Source organism: Gossypium arboreum, chromosome 6 (genome assembly GCF_025698485.1).
Source record: "Gossypium arboreum isolate Shixiya-1 chromosome 6, ASM2569848v2, whole genome shotgun sequence".
NCBI lineage: Eukaryota > Viridiplantae > Streptophyta > Magnoliopsida > Malvales > Malvaceae > Gossypium > Gossypium arboreum.
Genome location: NC_069075.1, coordinates 88266201 through 88282436, shown reverse-complemented (window position 1 = coordinate 88282436; position 16236 = coordinate 88266201).

The following is a 16236-nucleotide window of genomic DNA, read 5'->3' as shown; positions in this document are numbered from 1 at the left end:
TTGCCACTTTGCAATCTTACCATTGAAGTTACCAAAATTATCAATACAAACAATCCCACTAGCGTTTGCACGCTCGTAAGTTCTCGAAATGCCAGCTTTTCGGCATTTCGACTTTTCTGCTTTTACCGATCTAGTCTACTAGTGGGTGTCGTTTACACACCTGATTTGCGACAACTGCTATCGAAATCTCCCACGATATCCTACAATCAGTCACTAGACATATCAGATCCAAAGTATAATGGCAAACATCATAAACTTACTTACCATAATCGGCCATCAATACATATGGCCCTTGAGATCCTACCTTTGCCAAAACTAGTGATTTGATCTCGATCTAGTCATTCCACTTACCCAAGCTTTCGATCAAAAGCCTTTAGATCACACTAACACCAAAACAAATTAATTGTTACAACCCTTAGAGCCTTAAGCTCCAATCGACAGCCTCCCTATGCCTTTAGGGATTTCGGCTTTTCTAAAACCTAAAATAAAGAATAGATTTGAGTACCTATCTTGGGTTCTTTCAACCAAAATGATTCCACTTCATTTCTACTCAGATCTGATGCAGATCCAGCCCTTAAACACTTGCAGAAATTGAATCTTAGAGATCTAAATATTCGACTATATGTCCCTAAAAACTATGGTGTTTTCGGCTTTTAGAACTATGAAGAGGAAGATGATTTGGTATGGTGGTTTTTGCAGTGGTATTGTCGATAGGGGTTGAGTTTTAGAGGATATGAAAATTGGCCAAAAGAGATGAATAAAATAGGAGGATTTTGGCTAGAAGAAACTGGCACAAGAAACAACTTTTGGGATTTCGGCTTTTATAGCTATCGGCTATAGAGGTTTAGAAAAGAATGAGAATGAAAGAGGAGATGAGTAGAATGGTAGGAATATTTTGGCTAGAGAAGAAAAGAAAGAGAAAAAGAAAATAGAAGAAGAGAGGAGAAGAGAAGGAAGAATTCGGCACTCAGGAGATCCAACTTTGTGTTTTTCGGCTCTTTGCGATAGTGAGAAGAGAATATAATGAAAGGGAAGGCTCTAGGTGGCTAACCCTAATTCGGCAAAAGAAAAATAAATAAAGCTTGCCCTAATGGCCATTCAGACCCACAGCCCAACCTTCCTAAAGCCCTAGCCAAATTTCCACTTAAGCTCTATCACATGCCCGGCACATGCACAAAAAAAAAAATAAAAGTAACAATACGCTTACCTTGTGACTTGAACTCTGGCTCCCCCTAAACATCCACACGTCACTCCCCAAACACCTAGGTGGCACCACATGCCACTTTACCACAGATCTTTTTGTGTTCTATTTTACCACCTCAACTTTAAAAGCCCATATCGCCAAAACCCTCTCTCCCAAAATTAAAATTCAGGAATTGCCTCGAATTAAATTTACTTTTGGGCCTTTTTTCCCACACCATAAACCCTTCGTAATTTATTTAATTACTAAACTAAACATACGAAATAATAATAATAACATCCAAATTATTCGGGCTGTTTTCCATCCGAACCCAGGCTCAAGGCCCAATACTTCGAGGCCCAAAAATCAAGGCGTTACATAAAGTTTCATTGTTGAAATGGGATATTATGTTTAAAGTTTATACAAGCTTACCAAGCATTCATTGCTTATATAGTTACTTCCATTTACTTTATAGAGTACCGGAAGCTCGATCGGTTTGGAAGCTCCTTAGAGATCTATCACACTATCCAGCAATTATATCTGTAGTTTCGATGTGTTGGTAAATGTTATAGTGTCATGTATAGGTGGACTTGTGACAGCCCAAAATTGACCCTAGTCGGAATGTGGTTTCGGGACCACAAAACCGAAGCATAAAAAATAATTAAAAATTTATTTTGATACCTATAATATGTGTGTGCTCATGTATGACATTTTATGATGATTGATTTAGTGTTATAAAGGTGAATTTCACTAGAAAGGACTTGTGTGAGAAAACTTAGAAATGAGATAGGCAAATGTTGAAGTGGCCTATTGATGCACTCTAGGAAAATGTTGTCCTTGCATGTCAAATTCCCAAATTTGACTATAATGGCCGCCAAGGTGGGCATGATGGGCAAGGAAAACATGTTTCCAACATGTTTGGCTAGTGAGTCATGTAGGAAGTATTATAATAAAAATAAGCATAAAAAATGAAAAAAAAAGGAGAAAGATGAGCTTGGATGCCCCCTTGCCGTGAGTTGAGAAAGAAGGAAGAAAAATTTTTTGTTGTGTTCATCCATTTTCACTTCTTGGCCGACAATACTAAGGAAAAAGGGGGAGGACTTTTGCTTCATGCTTGGGTTGGAAGAGATCTAGAAGGAGATTTGGCTAAGTTTGCATCAAGATTAAGGTATGTATGAGGTTGTGTTAGGAGTTTCATGCATGTTTTGGTTGCTAACTTGATGTGCATGTTAGCCGTGGCTCAAATCTTTGTTATGCCATGGAAATGGTATTTGGCCAAAGTTGTTATGGTGATAAAGCCATTGCATGCTAAGTCTAAAGCTTGATGATGATGCATGCAATGATGGATTGTCTACTCTTGAGTAAGATTTTGAGTTTTCTTTTTGTTTAATCATGATTGAAGTTGAAAAGGAGCATGATTGTCATATTCGGCCATGATGCATTCATAAGCATGGTTCATGCTTCTTGCATGTTAGTTAAAATTTGTGTTTTGGATGGCTATGGACACCTTGAAATTCGGCCATGCTCATCTATGTATATATATATATGTTTGCACATGATGTTTGGTTATGAACTAAGTGATGAATATGTTTGTTTAAAGAAGAAGATGTTGAAGAATGAATGTGAAATTGCAAGCACATTCGGCCTAGCACACATATGAGTGCTCGATGCTATATTATAAGTTTTGAGCAACAATATGCAAAGCATTAACTAGTAAAATGCATGCTGTTTTTGTGAGGTATTAAGTGCATAATTGGCCTCAACATGTACATGAATATTCGGCCTTGGGTAGCCTATTGAAGGCCTTAGCTTTTCCTTGATGCTCGAATAAATTGTATTGAATTGCTTGATGTAGTATAAAATGTGCATGACCATTGTGTATTCAAGCTAAAGAGTGGCCATATGACCATTTAAACTCCTTGTCATATTCGCCATAAGCTAGCACAATGAGGTTTTAATAGATTGAATTTGTTTGAATTAGCTCAAGAGCTAAGAGGGCCACAATTGGACAAGGGAAGGAAAAAGTGATCGAATAGCCGTAAAAGCCGTTCGACAACATCCGAGGTAAGTCCTCAAGAAGTGACCTTAATTGAATTATGTGGAATGAAATATGGATGTATTGATTATTGATTTATGTGTGTATGAGTATTCAATTCTACCCGGCTAAGTCCCAAGGCGATTATGCTAATGATTATAATTGTGTTTGAGCCTTAGTAACGAAAATGAAATATGTATGTCCAATGATTATTGATGTATGTGTGCATGAGAAATTGAATGATATCCGGCTAAGCCCAAGACAATTATGCTGGAAATTATATCCGGGTTAAGACCAAGGCAATTGTGCTAGCGGCTATATCCGGCTAAGACCAAGGCATTCGTATGAAGTCATTCTATCCGGCTAAGACCAAGACATTTGTGCACATGCTTATATCCGGTTATATTCAAGAATCTTGGGCTGGAGGTGAGTGTTGGTTGCTGTAATAAATTCAATTAGTACACTCGAGAAGCCCAAAGAATAAGGTACGTTTATATGTGCATTGAAAGTCGACATGTTTGAGCAACATTCGCTCAATCGACTAATGAATTTCAGTTATTGAATTGATTGATACTTTGTGAAAGTATATAATGATGAAGTGTGAAGTAAGAATGTGTATTAATGAAATGACGATTTGGCTATGTGAATGTATTGCTGTAATTAGAGTTGATTATATTCCTTGAGACTTACTAAGCATAAAAATGCTTACCCCGTTACTTTGGCTCTCTGTTTTATAGATTTCGCTCGATAGCAATCGGATTCGGGATCAATAAAGTCGAAGTCATCCACACTATCAACGTCTCTATTTTGGTATAAATTTTGGTTGAACTTTGAAATGGCATGTATAGGACTACCCTTGTTGGTTAAATATGTTGTGATGTATTTGTGTACGGCCATGCGAAAATGGCTCGTAAAAGTGAAGTATCGACTTAGACTATTTGCGGTTTGTATATGTATATATTTGGTGTCATGATGTGACCATGGATTGGAAATGGGAATGTTGGTCACATGATCAGCCATTGGCATGGTTAAAATGATCATATATGAACCTATGTATGGCAAGACTAGTTGGTTCATGGAGACTACCAAATAGGTAAGACCTACCTTAAAAACAGATGCTGCCAGCTGCAGTGACGTGAATGTGAAAAATCACCAAAATTTGTAGGAATGGTATTAAATAGTGAATAAGCTATGTAAATGAACCTTGATGAGTCTATTTTCATATGGAAGAAACGAAATGGTCATAGGAGTTACATGTTAAGAGATATTAAAACTATTGTGAGACAGGGCCAGAACGGTTTCTGGGTCCCCTGTCACAACTTTAAAAATTTGTTATAAATTATCCAGAAAGAATTAGGAGTCATGCCTTATATGTACAGCTTCCATTTTGAGTCTAGTTTCATTAGAAACAAACGGCACCAGTATTAAAGTTCTGTACAGTGAGATATTTAAGTTGTAAAGCGCGAAGGTCAGAGCAGTCGATCCCTGTAACATGGGTGAATTTAACTAATAAACTGTACCAATTGGCCCGACCAAAAATTCTAGAAATAAATCCATGGATGGATACATGAGTCTAAATTCAGGGAAAATTTACGAAACCAGTTTCCGAGTTTTGAAACTCGAGATATGATTTTTAAGGCGACGGTGATGCAGTTTTCCAGCCTGACTGGAAATGTCAAATTGGTGGGCAAAACAAGTGAACTTGGTTTGTTAACCCCTCGTGTCCGACACCGGCGATGGTCTCGGGTTCGGGGTGTTACAGGACTTGTGTTTGAATGTTATTTGATGAATTTGGCATATATATCTTATTTGAATTGATGTACTTTTGGTACTTTTGATGCCTTGTTGGAATGTGTTAAAATGTGTAATAGCCCAGTTTAGACCCTATTCGGAATAGTGGTTTCAGGACCACGAATCTGAGCTAGAAAAATATTTTAATTATATTTTATGTGTTTATAGCATGTTAGAATGCATGTGTGAAATTTTTGTGAATTAATTTTACCGATTGGTTGCTTAAATTTATAAATGGACTTAACTGCATAAATTGTAAAAGTGGCTAGCTAATTGTTAAAGTGCTACATTGCTATGGCTTTTATAATGTGGGGTCTTTAAAATGAAATTTGGCCACTAAACCATAGGATGGATGGTTATAGGATTATATTATAAGGATTTCATATTAATTTACAAAGGTTAAAAAGGTAAACGATATATTATTATGAAATAAATAAAACAAAACATAAAAAAAAATCACATGCATTTTCATCTTTAATGGCCAAATATGGAGAAAAAGAAAGTCATTGAGGTTGTTTTTAGTTCAGCACCTCTGGAAGCTAAATTAAAGGTTCATTTTTGTTCGATTTTTGATAATTTTTACATTTTTGAGATCGTTGCTTCGTGTAATAGTCGGCCCTGCTTTAATTTTCAAAATTTATGATGAATTTGAGATTTTCCATTGTTGATAATGTGATGAAATTGTTGTTTGATGATGAAGAATAAATCTTTGATGCTTGATTTTCATGTTTAATTAAGTGATTTTTGATAAAAATGTGTATTAAGGACTAAGTTGAGAAATTTGTAAACTGAGGGGTCAAAATATGAAATAAATGAAATTAATGGGCTGTTAGGGACCCAAGGTGAATTCGGCCTAACATGGGCATAATGAAATTTTGAATAATTTGTGTTGTTTTGGATTAGAGACTAAACTGTAATAATGTGAAATGTCAGGGGCAAAAGTATAATTAGCCCATTTATGTGTTTTTGGATGAATTTGATTGAATATATGATTAAATAAGTCGAATTTGTATTGAATTAGATCAAGAAATGAGAAAATTAGATTTGGATCGAGGAAAGTCAAAAATTATCGAATAGTTGTTCCGGTCCGTTCGTGTTAGTACGAGGTAAGTTCATAAGTAAATAAATGTACTTAAATTGAAATATATGTGCATTATATGTGCTGAATTGAATTGTAAAGAAATATATATGTGATGTCGAATTGAATCGAGCTTGGGAGAATTTTTTCCGACCATGTATTAATTGAATATGTGAAATTGAGAAAGTTTTGATAATGTGACAACGTCTGAAAAGCCCCGTACGAACCATAGGAATAGTTAGGATACATATGTCATGACATAGGATTTCGTTATGTGTTATCGTGTAAGACCACGTCTGGGACGTTGGCATCGATTTGTGATTTACGTGTAAGACCATGTCTGGGACATTGGCATCGTATTTGATTTCGTGTAAGACCCTTTCTGGGATAGTGGCATCGATATTTGATTACATGTAAGACCACGTCTGGGACGTTGGCATTTTATGAGCTTATGAGCTATTCGAGTATCCTTATTAATTTCAAACGATTCAGTGGGCATTTCGAGAAATCAATAACTATGTGAAATTGTATCCGATTCAGGTACGTGCGATTTGTTTATGAAATTCAGAAATGAAATTTGAGTATGTATCATCTAACCATATGTGAAATATATGAAAACGAATGGTATGAATTTATGTAAATGAATGATGTGTTATATATACTCCTTATATGGAATTGTGGTCCTATGTTTCGGACATGAGATTTGTAAAACATGAAACATGGCTTTGAGGTATGACTGCTTGGTTCGAAAACTTGAACAGATAATGAAATTAAAATGGTTGAGTTGGTGTATGCTTTGTATGTAATATATAATTAGTAACATAAAGTTGATCTTGGTTGGATATATGATTCATGTATGCGAATTTGGTTTATGTGAATAAGGGAATTATGGATATTCGAGTTTGGAAGTGTTTGTAAAGAAGTTGATACAACTTTATGCATGATTTGTACTAAATGACCATGGTTTGGTTGGCGATGTAATGAATATGTGTGAGCTTGATTTATATGATTGAGCTAACGGTTGTTATCCGAATTTGAAAGCATGGTTATATGTTCATTGATAAATAAGATAACTGGAGTTACTTAAAATGGACATATGAATTTACGAGTATGATGAATATATATGTGGTTGAGATTTTCTAAATTTGACCTAATTAAATTGAATTATAAATATCATTGAGATGATTTATTTACTTATGGCTTACTAAGCTTTCTAAGCTTACGGTATGTGTTTTTCTTATGTTTATAGAGTTTCGGAGACTTGCTCGGGTTGGAAGTCGTTGGAGATGAAGTCACACTATTCGGTTATCGCTTTGGGAAATAAAAGCTTTGAGTTTTTGGTTATGTGGCATGTATAGGCTAGTTTCGACATGGTTCATTTTGATTTGTATATATGTATGTAGCCATGCGAAAATGGCTTGATCATGATGCTAATGTTGTGTATATTCGGTTATGTATTATGCTCATTTTGGGAAGTATGTTTCATGATTTAGTTATGGATTTGGTATAATCTTGATATGAGATTGATATGATAATTTTGAGATGTTGATCATGTATGAGTTAATGAATTTCGCATGTAATTTTGATATGTTTTGGTATGGAGAATGAACATGAAATTTGATGATGATATTATGGATTGATTGATACATGTTTGAAGTTGAATTTTGTTGAAAATATTGTATATGTGATGCTTGATTTTGGACTTGTGGGGAGGACCCAAATGGGTGGCAAATTGGCTTTACAAATGGCCTATTTTTGTTCACACGGGCAGAGACACGGGCGTGTGTGTAAACCGTGTACGACATACGGTCATGTTACACAGCCGTGTGTCCCTTAGGGTAGCCCTACAAATTTAAGTCAGTTTCGATCATAGGTTAGGCACATGGGCGTGTCTTGTGGCTGTGTGGACAAGTCAGTATGTATGCCTTGTTTTGCTATGGCCTAGATACACGGGCGTGTCTAATGCCATGTGAGGCACACGGCTTGCTCATACAGTCGTGTGACCTTTGTGACTTATAAAAATTTCAAAGTTTTGTAAAATTTTTTGTATGTGTCCGGCTTAGTCCCGACCACTTTCTAATGCATGTTTAAGGTCTCGTGACCTGAAAAGGGGACTTTATGATGATATTAGACTCTGATATGATGATGTATAATTTATGATTGTGAAGTGGTTGCGAATTGTTCCAATTTGTCAAGTAATGCCTTGTAAATCTAATCCGACGATGGATACGTGTGATAACCCAAATTAGGGCCTAATCGGAATAGTGGTTTCAGGACCACAAAATCTGAGATAGAAATAATTATTTTATGATTATTTTGAGGTCTATGATATAATTGCATGATTGTGTGAAAATTTCGTGAAGAAATTTTATGCATAAAGTGCTTAATTTGAAGTTAAGGACTAAATTGAATAAGTTGCAAAACTTGCATTCTAGATGTTTCTAGTATGAAATTGCTTTGAAATATTAATTAGGAGGTCTTAAATAGGAATTTGAACAATTTCTAAGTTTATGGACAAAAATTGGACATGGATGGAATTTTTGAAAGTTTAGTAAGGAAGGGCATTTTGGTCATTTGGATATTAAATGAAATAAAATGGGAAAAATAACACAAAAATGATCATCTTCTCCATAAGTTGCTACTGAATTTTGCTCTCCACCATAGCTAGGGTTTCAACACTTTTAAGCCTTGATTGTAAGTGATTTCTATGCCTGTTTTTAATGTTCTTTACATTTTTAAAATCCTCGTAGCTCGGTTTACCTATTTCTACCAATATTTTGAGCTAGGGTTTATATTTAAAATTTTACCCATGGATGATATGTATGAATTTAAAAGTTTTATGGTAGAATATGAAGTTTGAGATTGTGTTAAACAACTTTTGCTAAGTGATTTTTCGTAAAAACGAGTAAAATGACATAATCGATAAAAATACCTAATATTCATAAGTACATGTTATAGTGTGAATTTGATGTTGCTATAGAAGGGAAAAATGATCAGCATGTCATAAAACATAAGAAAATAGGATGAGGTTTAATTTACGAGCCTTGGGGCAAAAGTGTAAATATGTGAAAGTTTAGAGGCAAAATGGTAATTTTGCCAAAGTTTGTACTAGGGGCTGTTTTGATGAATGTGTGTATTAAATAAATTAATTTGGTATTATAGATCAAGAGAAAAGAGATTCGAGTCATGATCGTGGGAAAAATAAAGTTTACGAGGAATAGGCTCGACTATTCTCATTTTGTATCGAGGTAAGTTCATATGTAAATATTGTAATATAACCGTTATTTTAAATCATTTAATGCTAGTTATACGATATTATGATTGTTATCATGCAATTCTATGCTTTGTGGTCATTGTTGGACAACATGCAAAAATTTTATGAATTATGTGAAAAATGTGAAAGACTACCGAAGTATCGTCATTGGTATTCCAAGGAGAATGGTAAATGAGTATGAATGAGGAAAGTCCCGTTGAACCTTAGGAATAGATTGGGCATCCGAACTCATTGAGTTGTGTCTGAGTTCACTTATGGATGCGAACGTCCGAACTCGTTGAGTTGAGTCCAAGTTCGTGAAATGTAACTAGGCATCCGAACTCGTTGAGTTGAGTCCGAGTTCACTTATGGATGCGAACGCCCAAGCTCATTGAGTTGAGTCCGAGTTCGCTTATGGGCGGGTTACATGGTAGCTTGGCTACATATGTGGCATTAAGTGCAAGCTTTCCATGTATCCGAGTTATATTCCGATGTGTTCAACGGGTAAAATTCTAGTGAAATGGAAGAATACTCAAGATGCAAGTAACGTATTGGTAAGTGTTGTGGAATGGGCACTTTGGACAGGTATGTACTTAACCCTCGGGTTGAGACTTGATACGACAACAATAATATGGTAAGATGATGAATGATGAACAGAAATGTGATACATGTTTTGGTGATATTATGCTAATGTTGGTTGGTATAATTGCTTTGTTAAGTTATTTGTTATTTGCGTGTGGACTCACTAAGCATCTATGATTACTCCCTCCTTTTCATTCTTTGTAGTTTTGACAAGTCAATTTGGAGATCGGGACGGTCGGAGGCAGGCTCACACTATCACTGGACAATCGCGGTATAATGACTTGAAATTTTTGGAAATATGGCATGTATAGCATTCCAATCATTTTGTGTGTATAATCTTACGATATGGACATGGATGGAATGGAAATGTTTGAGAATGATTAGCTATTGGAATGGCTAATCAAGTTTATATATGATAGCATGTATGCTTTATGTCTTAACTAAACCATGAAAATCCTTGGAAAGGTAAAATTTGCCACAAAACAGAATCAGACAGCAGTAGTGATGTGAATTTGAAAAATCACTAAAAATAGTAAAAATGGAATTAATGATGAATAAGTTATGGAATCGAATCTTGATGAGTCTATTTTCATATGGAAGAAACGAAACAGGTAAATGAATTATATTTTATGAGATATTTAAGTTTTGGTGGAATAGGGTCAGAGTGATCTCTGAATCCCCTCTTCTGACTTTAAAAATCCACCATAAATTGTAAAAAAACAATTATGAGTTTTACATTACATGTATGGAATCCTTATTGAGTCTGGTTTTATTAGAAAGAAATGGCATAGTCATTGAAACTCTGTACAGGGAGATATATGATTCATAATACACAGGGGTCAGAGTAGCCAAACCTTGAAACAGGGGAGACTTTAACTAATAAAATATATTAATTGGACCAACAAAAAATTTTAGAAAAAAAATAGTAAGTATATATATGAGCCTAGTTTCAAGGAAAATTTACGAAATTGGATTTTGAGTTTCTTAGCTCGAGATATGGATTTTTTAGAGACTATGATGCAGTTAGCCAGCTTGTCTAGAAATTCTAAAATAAATTGTTTGAGCTGTTTAATTAAAGAATTAATTCTGTTAACATCTCGTGCTCGACTCCGGTGATGGTCTCAGGTACGGGGGCGTTACAATACAGGTTAGGGGTGTTACATTTGGTTGGTATCAGAGCTATGTTTTAGTCGGTTCTAGGACTAACATAGCTAATATGAGTTTAGCTATACATGCCACTTTAACCTACGATAGTGTGATATATCTCGACTTTGACGAAAGTTGTTTTGATGAGATAGATAAGTTTTTCAACTAAGCTAATTCTGATAGTACTGAATCTATACTCAAATGTTTGAATGGAAATGTGTTGATTATGAGTTAAAACTCATAAAGGTAAGGATCAAATTGTATGACATGTTGTTATTGATAAATGTTGTAATTATATGAGCATATGAGATATGATATTTGAGTTATGATTGCTATCTGAAATGCTTTGATTGTGAATTAGTAATTTGAGTTGGCATATGAACAATATGTTAAGAACAAAAGTGATTAAAAGCAAAAGTTTGTTAAATGATTTGAGAATGTGAAATTAGTAATGAAATGGCTATTTGTGATAGTATGTGTTATGTGCATTTATGTGTAAGTTAAATTTGAGGATTTACTACCCTTACGCCCTTATCAGTGTAATGTTAAAATGAAATCTGTAAGATTTGGGTTGAATAAGTTCACGAGTGTGGAATTACAGAAATCCTTGTTTGGAAGATTAATAATGTGATCAGAAAAGTAAATGAATCAGCAAATGACGACAGTATTAAAAGAGATATAGGATAGTTCTGAAGACTATTCAGATTATGCAAAGACACTGTTACAGAAGAAGTTGACTCCGATTAAATGATCTATTTAGGTTTGTTATCTAAAGAAAATATTAGCTAGAAGCTTTTCTGAATTAACTTCTATTAGTAAAGGGATAATGTGAAAATTTATGATGACAAAATTAGACAGTTGAATAATGATTGAATTGTATTGATGGCTGAGTGCAATGATTATTGTAACACCCCAAACCCAGCCTAGACGTTATGGCTGAATCTGGCACGTCACATCGAAGTGCTTATCAAAAATTGATCTTTTCTGTAGAGAATCGTTTCTGAGCTGAAGTCTTTTTGTTAAAAATTCGAATTATCTTAACTATTTATTATCCTTTTAAAATGTCTTTACCTTTTTTTAAAAAAAAACATGTTCATTGCGGAAGCATTTCAACAGTGTTGCGAAACATGATGTCATGTTAATAGATATCATTTTGGAAAACCGCGCTCTACTTCTAACAGAAATAAATCATAAAAGTTTAAAAACCCCCAAATTTAAAGTTAGAAAATTAGAGAAAGGCCTTATTACATCATCACCCAAAGAGAAAATTAAATTAAGTAATGTAAAAGAATATACGAATATTTAAAGCTATTCGTGGTGTGGCCACCTCCGAGTCCTCCCATACGTCGAACTGCCTACTGATGATTACCTGATAAAAATAAAAATAAAAGAGGGGGTGAGTTTACGAAAACTCAGTGTGTACAACCCTCATCAATTGTAAAGCATGCATCACATCAATTTGGCCCTAAGCCCATTACAATAACAGTGGCACTTGGGTCTTAGCCCATGATAGCCCCAGTTGGGCCTAAGCCCATGTCACAGTCAGAATCAGATTAAGCAATGTACAAATACCCAACCAACCCTACACTCTGTATCCTGTCCAACCCTGCACTCTCGTGGGGATTTAATCGACCCACCCATCCCTACACTCCTGTTGTAGCACCGGTTGCGGTACAAACCAATATCGCAGCAGAGCTGCAATCACATAATCGGTTTAAAGCCTTCGGTGGATCCCCAGTCGTCAAGCGACCATGTGACCCTAACAAATTATACACTTCCTCCAAATCAATGATCCCATCCCCTATGCAGCATAATATCACATGAATGCAAACATATCATGAATGGCATAAATAACAATCATATAATGTGTAGGGGAATTTTAGTCATTCAATCATTCGAGGGCATAATAGTCATTTCATAAATTGGGGTTTGGGTACACTTACCGACTTATTTGTAGGTCCACAGTCATGTTACGCGACTCGTGCAACCTTTTCCAATCAAAACATACAATTAGGCCTAAAGCCCATTATGAAGCCCAAGTGGGGCCCACATGCTTATACGACCCGTTAAGCCCAAAATCGACCTTAGCCATGTGAACAACACAGCCTGGTCCAATATTTCTATATTTCCACAACAAAAACCTAAGTGGTCCCACGAGCCCATTGGGCCCTCACGGCCCATTTCAGCCCACAAATCAACCTAAGCCCATGAGATCGGTCAAGGCGGCCTCTTCTATTGTATCGAATTTTCCACACGTGCATTCGCACATTCGTGTGGCAACTGTTGCCATACTTTTAGCTTTTCAGCATTTCGGTACTTCGGCTTTTTTCCATTCTACGATCTATTAATGTGGGTACACACCTCTTTGCGAAACCGCACTCAAATCCATGTGCTCTAAACCTATAATCAATCAAGAGATACAATTAATCCTACGCTAATCTAAAGATAAGATACATGTTGATAATCGGCAAACACTAGAACTTCAAGTCCGTTTACCTTAGATGATTGATCAGAAGATAAGTAGATCTCCACCACAATTGTATCCTTCGAAAGTCCTTACACTTCTCGCAAGGCTAGAATCCACACCACCCATTTAAGAGAAAGAGTTGGCGATAAAAAGAGAATAACTATTTGGTTTAGTCAATGGAAAGAAGGTGTCATGAAAACCATTTAGACAGAACAAGAAGGGTGGCGAGTAACTTTCTGGATGTTATCGAACTTTTGCGAACTGGAACCACAACCCTAAGGGAGGATCAATGCTATATTCGGCTACCCACAAAAACAACACTGAAGAGAAAAGAAAGAATCAAGAAGAGAAGAAGAGAGGGATGAAGAACAGTATAGTAACGACTACTAGAATATGGGGAAAAATAACAAGTATTCGGCCAAATGAAAATGAAAGATGAGGAATAAAGTTTCGGCCAAAAGAAAATGAGGGAAGTAGAATAATGGTTTCGGTCAAATGAAGAGAATACGAGGAGAATAAAAATGATGAGAAGTAAGATTCAACCAAATGAGAAAGGAAAGAAAAGAATTACCCAAATGCAATTGGTCACTACGATAGAGTACGAAAACGCAAAAGAAAAGAACACAAAAAGATTCAACACTTAGTAAAAATACTAACTCGAAAATAGCACAAAAGAAAACTCCAAAGAAAAGTTTTCAAAAGCCGAAAATGCACCAAATGACCCCTTAGTCGAATTTTTCCTATTCAAGCTTTCCACAATCGGCTACAACTCTCCCAAATTTGAACTCCTTAAATTCCTCCTAAAATCCTTCCCCTTATCCCTCCTTATCACTCTCCACAACTCCTCCATCAGTATTTCACTGCAACACAACCACTGGCCGAAAGCAACTTCAAAATAAATACTCGTCAGCAACCCATGCCAACGTTTGAACCCTAGACCTCCTTGTCACCCTTGTGACGGCACCTTGCCACTACAGCACAAGGCTCTTTGTGTCACCATTTAGCCTCTATTAATTATAAGGTCTATAGGCCAAAGTCCAGGTTCCTTAAAAAGAAAAACCAAAATAAATTACAAGAGCCAAGACTTGAACCCAGGCTCCCTTACAACCTTAATGACGCCACAACCACTAGACCACATGCTTCCTTGTGTCATTTACTTACCACAATAATTTAAAAGGCCTACTTCCAAGCATCTAGGGTTTTATTCACTTAAAATTCAAAATTTTTGCTAAAGCCCAAGTTTGAACCCAAGACTTTTCCAACTCCTTTCAGGACCCTTAACCACTTGAGCAAACATTTAATTGTGTCACTCACCTGCACAACTAAATTCTAATTCCTCCTATACGTGATGCCCATTTCTTCTAAGCCCAAAGATTCGGGGTGTTACAATTCTACCCCCTAAAAAAATTTCGTCCTCAAAATTTCCAACTACCCAATAGTCGCACCACCCAGGTCCCACCACTACACTTCTGCTGCGCACTCTATTTGTAATTTCAAAATAGACAAATAGCACACTATGGATAAAGTACGTACCAGTATTCACATCTGGAGCGTCTTCGTCTTCTTTGCGGTGTGTTGCATAGACCAAAGTTGGCTGTCTCACCTCAGTACAATCAACATCTCTTCCCGGGGCTCCACAACCCAAGCCATTTCCACCCCTAGCCTGACCACGGCCTCTAGACGGCTGCTGACCACCCCTCAGTGAATTATAACACCCTGAATTTTGGGCCTAGAAGTAATGGGTCTTGAGTTTGGGATCGGTTAGAAGGTTGCTTAAATAACTTGAATGTGTTTAAATTGTATGTTTAGTTTAATTGTTAAGTGATTTAGGAAGGGTTGGTAGTGTGGAAAAAGTCCTGGGTTCGATCCAGGGCTTCAGCAAAATTTTGCATATTTTTTTCTAAAGGACCCTGAGCATTAGGTGGAGAATTATTAATAAGGCCTGGTAAAATCTGACACAAGGAAACACTTGGCCTAGTGCAAAAAGGTGTTGGTAGCAAGTAGGAAGTCCAGGGTTCAAGTCCTGACCTTGGCGAAAATTTTTATTGCGCATATAATTAGTAAGGAAGCTAGTGTTAGACCTTATAAATATGTTTGGTGGAAATTCAACACAAAGGATGCGCTTGGCCCAGTGGTATGATGGCGTTAGGAGTAAGGAGAGGTGCCGGGTTCAAGTTGCAGTATGAGCAAAAGTTGTGGTGGGTTTTTTTTAAAACAACCTGGAGGTCAGCAGAAAGACTTTATAATTAATTGGGGAGGAGAAACGACACAAATAAGGTAGGTGCCGTGGTGGTAAGGGACGTATAGCATAGCCAAGAGATTGGGGGTTCGAATCTGAATGGTAGCAAATATTTTTAGGATAACCTGGTTACGGGTTAATAGGATTTAAAAATAGTTAGGGATTGAATATGGCACAAGAGTGCCTGGGGGACAGTGGCGAGAAGCATGCTAGATCTGAGAGGTGGAATGTTTGAATCCCAGGCCTGGCAAAGTTTTAAAATTTTATTCTTTAAGGAAACTGAGGCTTAGGCATATAAGCCTTATAGTTAATTGTGACCGAATGGTAGCACAAGATAGGTGGCGGTGCAGTGGCCAGCAGCATGTTGGGGAAGTTGGAGGGCTGGAGTTCGAGTGGTTTCATGCGCAAAAGGGAATACAATTTTGCTACTCAACGCAAGGGAGGATTGCCATTCGGGGGAAGCAA